Below are 7,500 nucleotides of genomic sequence, written 5' to 3' on the forward strand. Positions count from 1 at the left end.
TCAGACAGGCGTAGCCCCGGGAGGAACCCAGGGCCGCAAGGTGCGCTCGAAGTGTCGATCAATGTGTCCTGAAATTCACACTAATTCTCGCAGCTAGCTGCGTTCTTCATCGACGCGCAAGCCGAGTGATCCACCACCAAGATTCACAGGCAACTTTTTGAAAACGTTCACCCACCTGCGGGCGCAGGAGAGGCAGGAGGAAGGCGACGCCATCTGTCCACCACCCGTGCGGCGAGACGGCCCGGGTGCCCCGTTCAAGGCTTCCCCTCTGGGAGTCAGACAGCACCGTCGGGAGAAAAAAAACATTGCCAGGCGCTTGGCCTGGGAGCCCACCCGGGGGCAAGGGAGCAGGCAGCCCCGCAGCTGCTGGTCCCTCCCGGGGTAACCCAGGAGGGACCACGCGAGTCTTGAGACCCCTCAGCCCGGCCACACGGGACAGGGTCGGACCGGGTACCTGGCAACGAGGGAGGGTTGCTCCACCTGCACATCAGCCGTCCGTCGGCTGCTTTTCGCGTATTTTTATTTTTTTGTGCTTGGCCTCATCGCAGCTTTTTTTGCGTTGATGTTTCGCATTTTTGCTGCGTCGCGTTGACTTCATTGCGGACATGTGACGCGTTATAGTGGGTGTAAGAGGGAGGACGGCTCGGCTCAGCGGAAGTCGGAAAACCCGGATGGAGCCATGAGGAGAACACCGGATATCAACCGCGTTCTAGTCTCCCTTGGAACGCGTGACGTCAGGACGCAGCCGCCAATGGAGCACAAGAGGGGCGGAATCAGGAAGGAGGAAGAGCGGAGCAGGACGGGGAGCGAGTTGATCGAAGGTCAATGGACGGCGGAGCAACGGATATCCAGAGCGGAGGACAGCGAAGTTACAGAACGGAGGACCGGAGGCGCTGCCGGAGAGCAGGAGCGGACGGGACGACAGAAGAAGGACGGAGACCCCATCGCAGGTGTCCCAGAGCCCACAGCGACGACCGAACAGGAGTTTGCTGCTTTCAAGCCCGGCGGCTCACGAGAAGGAGAGGACGCCCCGGGTCCGGCTGCCGCGGCCCGGTACACGGGTCGTGGCCTCAGGCAAGTGCCGCTTAGAGGGTCTTTTTGGTGGGGTAGCTGGAATACATATTAGAAGACACACCCTACCGGAGCCCACTATTCCCTCACGAACCTTTAGAAGGGTTCCTCCCTGACATCCCCATTCCCTCCCCCCACGTCGTTATGGTGAAGGTGGCACAACGTAAAGAATAGGAAGGGTAAAGCCTAACCCGAGTGTTTTCTGTTCTTTGTTTTTCAACCCTGGTGAGGAGAACCCTGGAGACAGCCAGACCCAAGGAGGGACGACCAGGACATCCCAGAGTAAAGAGTGGTAGATGGACACATACCCCTTTGAAACAAGGAGACGAGAATCCTAACTTCTTGGAAGAGATTATTAATTTCCCGTTGAACCTATGGTGTAACACAGAATGTCTTTCTCTTACTGTGGCAAATAAACAGTATCCCTCTCATAGACATATAACCTGACTGCTTGTCCTTCTATACCACTACTCTGCCCTCACAACTCCTTACAAAGTGGTGTCAGAAGTGGGATCTCTAATCCCAGTGTGTCGACGACATGACACAACCCGTGCCTATTGAGGATGTCCTTACACAATTGGCCGAGGGACAAAGACACCTGCAGCTGGTGTTTGAACAACAACTACAGGCTGCTAGACTAGAGAGAGAGGCGTTACAGGGAGCTCTTAAGGATCAGGCAACAGTGGCTGCCACGAATCAGCAAGTTCAGGACACTGCAATCCTACGACTCACGGACGCCATAGTACATACCTGGGTCCATCCCACTGTCCCAAGCACGGTCCTGCAGAAGTATAAGGAAGGCGAAGACCCTGACTATTTCTTCCTGAATTTCGAGCGAGTGGCATCCACAGCAGCCTGGCCACCAGAGAGGTGGGGCCAATACATCGCGCCACTTCTCTCCGGAGAGTTACAAGCCGCATACCAAGCCGCAAATCCCGATGGGACTACTACCTATGTAGATGTCAAGAAGGCGATCTTAGAAAGATTAGGATTCAATCAGGAACATTATCGGACCAAGTTTAGGAAAGAGAAATGGAATGCTGGGGATAATCCTAGGGCTTTGTATTACCGAATCCGGGACTTAGGTAACAGATGGTTGACACTACACACATCCACCATGGAGGAAGTAGTTGAAAAGGTGTTCCTGGAACAGTTTCTGGATGCCCTACCCCCCACCACGAAATCATGGGTGAAACAACAACCACACCTCACTGCAGCCTCCGCAGTGGAACTAGCGTGTGCCTTCCATAGGGCCCCAGATTTCAGATCCGGCACTACACGTCCACAGTCACAGTTTCCCATCTCACGACCCCAGTTACATCCCCCCATAAGACCTCCCCTAAGGCCCGAGTTAAGGACCTTACCACCCCTGCGCGTTAGTCCAAAACCTTCCCCTAGTTCTACAGGTGCCGGCGGTCAAGGTCCCCAATGTTTCAGCTGTGGTGAATGGGGACATATAGCCAGACAATGCCCCCACCGAGTATCACCCGCTGAACCCATGGAGGTAGGGTACACCAGGGGCAGAATCCTAGTAACACAGGGAGGCTCTCAACGCTACAGAACGGAGGTTTATTTAAATGGCAAGAAACAAAGGGCCCTGTTAGATACAGGGTGCCACGTCACAGTCGTTGACGGATCCCTGATAGGGGAACACCAATTACAAACCACTGAACAAGTGCAGGTGACTTGTGTCCATGGGGATACCAAGTCGTACCCCACGGCGGAAGTCATCCTGGACGTAGATAACGACCCACATCTTAAACGGGTAGGGGTCATCCCCTCTTTGCCAGAACCCGTTATCATAGGGACCGACCACCCAAACTTTGATAACTACATAGAGGGAACTAAGAACAATACCCACACATGGCTAGATGAAGCCCCTTTTCGCACCGCAGAGATAGAAGCCATAGAAACACGAGAAAAGAAAAGCAGAAGGGAAAGGCGTAATGAGAAAAAAGGGTTTTACTGTTCGCAAGTATCAAGGAATGCCTTTCCCCTTTCCATTGCAGATACAGAAGGAACACCTCCTTATAGTTACCGGGCAGCCCAACGGGATGACCAAACACTCGTGCATGCCTGGGAACAGGTCCAGGAAGAGCCTCCAGATCAGGTAGGACCTTATTTTATTGTAAAAAGGGGTTTGTTATATAGAGCTGAAAAAAGAGACTCAGTAGAGAAGACTCAACTGCTCGTTCCCCTATCCTTCCGGGAACATGTACTCCAGTTAGCCCATAATAAGATGGGGGGTGGGCACTACGGCAAGGAGAATACGCTGAAGTATCTGTTAGATAAATTCTACTGGCCTGGTTTACAGGGATGTGGCAAAACACTGCGCTACATGTGTGCGTTGCCAATACACGAGCTCTGGACCCGTCACTAAGGCACCCCTACAACCACTCCCCATCATAGACATTCCCTTTAAGAGAGTGGGTATGGATTTAGTCGGGCCTTTAACTCCCTCGTCACGTGGTCACCGATACATACTAGTTATCATCGATTATGCCAGTCGATACCCCGAGGCCTTCCCTTTGTCGCGTATGACTACTCCCGCTGTGGCCCAAGCCATGATAACACTTTTTTCCCGAGTCGGTTTTCCCTCTGAGATCTTGACCGACCAGGGTACCCCGTTTGTGTCGCACATGATGAGCCAGATTTGTGATCTCCTCGGGATCAAGAAAATACGCACGTCGGTGTATCATCCACAAACAGACGGCCTTGTGGAGCGGTACAACAAAACCATCAAAAACCTACTCCGCAAGGTCGTCTCGGATACGGGGAGAGACTGGGACCGTCAGCTTCCGCTGGTTCTCTTTGCCTTGCGGACACACGAGCAACGATCCACGGGGTTTTCCCCATTTGAACTACTGTTCGGGAGAAAACCCCGAACCTTATTGGACATGGCCAGTGAACAGTGGGAGGGGGAAGAGGAAGAAGGGAAGCCCCTACTGAAATATGTTACTGACTTAAAGACGTCGTTAAACCACCTATGGGGTCTTGTACATGAGAATCTGCAGGAAGCACAGAGAACACAAAAAAGATATTATGACCATAACAGTCGACTTAGGGAATTAAGACCAGGGGACAAGGTTCTTATACTACTCCCGACCACAGAAGACAAGTTGTTAATGAAGTGGCAAGGGCCGTATGTGGTAGACAAACGAATCACCCCTGTCACCTATAGTATACTACTGCCACATAGGACAGGGGGTAAACAAATATACCATATAAACCTCCTCAAGAAGTGGGAGGAACCCCAGCCCCCTGGAGCACCCAACCCCGCCTTGATGGCCTGCAGCTCCCCGCAGTTAGACATACCACTCTTGTCACTGCAGGACCCCTTGAGTCCCTCTGTTCCCTTCGGAGACATATTAACCCCTGAACAAAAAACGGAGCTAGGCGCTGTGACAAACATCTACCCAGACTTGATGTCCACAAAACCCGGTTTAACATCCCTAGTCCAACATAAAATAGTACCTCTGAACCCAACAATCATCAAACAAAAGCCATACCGCATTCCGGAAGCCCGTAGGGAGGCTGTAGAAAAGGAAGTGGAGGACATGCTCCAGGCAGGGATCATAGAACCATCCCGGAGCAATTGGTGCTCTCCAATTGTACTCGTACCAAAGCCAGACGGTAGTCTGCGCTTTTGTATTGATTTCAGACAAGTAAATGCGATCACTAAGTTCGACACGTACCCAATGCCCAGAATAGACGAGATGATAGAACGCCTGGGACAAGCTAGATACATGTCAACCCTCGACCTCACAAAAGGGTACTGGCAAATCCCGTTGGAGCATACCTCCAAAGAAATAACTGCGTTTTCCACACCATCAGGCCTGTACCACTTCAAAGTACTTCCGTTTGGGTTACATGGGGCCCCCGCCACATTTCAGAGGCTGATGGACAGGGTATTAAATCCACACCAAAAGTATGCAGCCGCATATCTTGATGATATTGTGGTTTTCAGCCACACCTGGGAGGAACATTTAGTACACCTCAAAGTCATATTTCTAGCCTTACAGGAAGCCGGCCTCACAATCAATCCCAAGAAATCACTTTTAGGGACCAATAAAATACAGTATTTGGGATATGCCATACAAGAAGGACACATCAGGCCCCAAGTTGATAAGATCGAAGCCATCCGCACCATTTCTAGACCTGTAACCAAAAAAGAAATTCGTTCCTTCTTGGGGTTTATAGGTTATTACAGGCGATTTATTCCACATTTTTCATCCATAGCCAGTCCGCTCACCGAACTACTGTCCAAAACACATCCCACACGCATACAGACATGGCACGCAGCACAGGAAGCCAGCTTTGAGGCCCTTAAACAAGCTATATGTACCAGCCCCGTTTTACGATGCCCCGACTTTACTCGTACCTTTGTCCTTCAAACGGACGCCTCGGACTGTGGGTTGGGGCGGTCTTATCTCAACCAGACTCAAATGAAGAACTGCGACCCCTGTTGTACATCAGCAGAAAACTCTTTCCCCGAGAGAAGAACTACTCCACGGTAGAAAAGGAGTGTTTAGCTATTAAGTGGGCTATTGAATCCTTACAATATTACCTGTTAGGCAGACACTTCCTGGTCCTCACCGATCACGCTCCTTTGACATGGCTTGCACGAAATAAGGACACTAATTCTCGCATACTACGATGGTTTCTCGCTTTGCAACCCTTCTCTTTTCAGACCCTCCACATGCCGGGGATGAAGCAACTGAGTGCTGACTATTTATCCAGGCATCCGAGTTGTGAATGGCCCCATCGTCCATTCCTAAGGGGGGACGACTGTAAGAGGGAGGACGGCTCGGCTCAGCGGAAGTCGGAAAACCCGGATGGAGCCATGAGGAGAACACCGGATATCAACCGCGTTCTAGTCTCCCTTGGAACGCGTGACGTCAGGACGCAGCCGCCAATGGAGCACAAGAGGGGCGGAATCAGGAAGGAGGAAGAGCGGAGCAGGACGGGGAGCGAGTTGATCGAAGGTGAATGGACGGCGGAGCAACGGATATCCAGAGCGGAGGACAGCGAAGTTACAGAACGGAGGACCGGAGGCGCTGCCGGAGAGCAGGAGCGGACGGGACGACAGAAGAAGGACGGAGACCCCATCGCAGGTGTCCCAGAGCCCACAGCGACAACCGAACAGGAGTTTGCTGCTTTCAAGCCCGGCGGCTCACAAGAAGGAGAGGACGCCCCGGGTCCGGCTGCCGCGGCCCGGTACACGGGTCGTGGCCTCAGGCAAGTGCCGCTTAGAGGGTCTTTTTGGTGGGGTAGCTGGAATACATATTAGAAGACACACCCTACCGGAGCCCACTATTCCCTCACGAACCTTTAGAAGGGTTCCTCCCTGACATCCCCATTCCCTCCCCCCACGTCGTTATGGTGAAGGTGGCACAACGTAAAGAATAGGAAGGGTAAAGCCTAACCCGAGTGTTTTCTGTTCTTTGTTTTTCAACCCTGGTGAGGAGAACCCTGGAGACAGCCAGACCCAAGGAGGGACGACCAGGACATCCCAGAGTAAAGAGTGGTAGATGGACACATACCCCTTTGAAACAAGGAGACGAGAATCCTAACTTCTTGGAAGAGATTATTAATTTCCCGTTGAACCTATGGTGTAACACAGAATGTCTTTCTCTTACTGTGGCAAATAAACAGTATCCCTCTCATAGACATATAACCTGACTGCTTGTCCTTCTATACCACTACTCTGCCCTCACAACTCCTTACAGTGGGACTATCGCATGGTGCCGCCGGCTTGGGAATGCCGCGTTATGAAGGTGTTATTTTCCCGCGATGTGGTGAGTTGTGATAAGCTACTCTTGCTGTAGTTATCACTAGGGGTGGGCAGAAAACTACGCTCCGCCAGCGTAGCAGATAAAGCCAGCCACCCCTGCTCACTGGCCCGGTCCCTGCTTCTGAAAGCAGCCAGGCCGGGGAAAGCCTCCCCGGGCCCCGGTGGACCCCTGTCTCCAGCGCCCGGACCCTCAGCTGGCTTGCAGGAAGGGGGGCTCCCGCACCCCGAGGCCCGCCGGAAGGAGCACGAGCCCCGGGCCCGGTCCCAGCTTCCAAACCCTAGCCAGGCCGGGGACAACCTCCCAGGGCCCCGGTGGACACCCTTCCCCAGCGCCCGGACCCTCGGCTGGCTTGCAGGACAGGGGCTCTCGCACCCTGGGGCCCGCCGGACGGAGCACGAGCCCCAGGCCCGGTCCCAGCTTCTGAACTCTAGCCAGGCCGGAGAGAGCCTCCCCGGACCCCGGTGGACACCCCTCCCCAGTGCCCGGACCCTCGGCTGGCTTGCAGGACGGGGGCTCCCGCACCCTGAGACAGAGCACGAGCCCCGTGCCCGGTCCCAACTTCCGAACCCTAGCCAGGCCGGGGAGAGCCTCCCCGGGCCCCGGTGGACACCCTTCCCCAGCGCCTGGACCCTCG

The 7,500-nt window shown here is 53.5% G+C and overlaps 1 non-coding gene across 1 annotated transcript in view; it reads right to left on the reverse strand.

Moving 5' to 3' along the window:
• The window catches only part of LOC146858819 (5.8S ribosomal RNA), a 151-nt gene extending 6 nt beyond the window's left edge, over positions 1-145 (reverse strand). The window contains exon 1 of the ribosomal RNA XR_014980624.1: positions 1-145. This exon is cut by the window's left edge and continues 6 nt beyond it. This is a non-coding gene — a ribosomal RNA (5.8S ribosomal RNA).
• Positions 146-7,500: the final 7,355 nt, after the last annotated feature.

Source organism: Triturus cristatus, chromosome 3_2 (genome assembly GCF_964204655.1).
Source record: "Triturus cristatus chromosome 3_2, aTriCri1.1, whole genome shotgun sequence".
NCBI classification, from domain to species: Eukaryota; Metazoa; Chordata; class Amphibia; order Caudata; family Salamandridae; genus Triturus; species Triturus cristatus.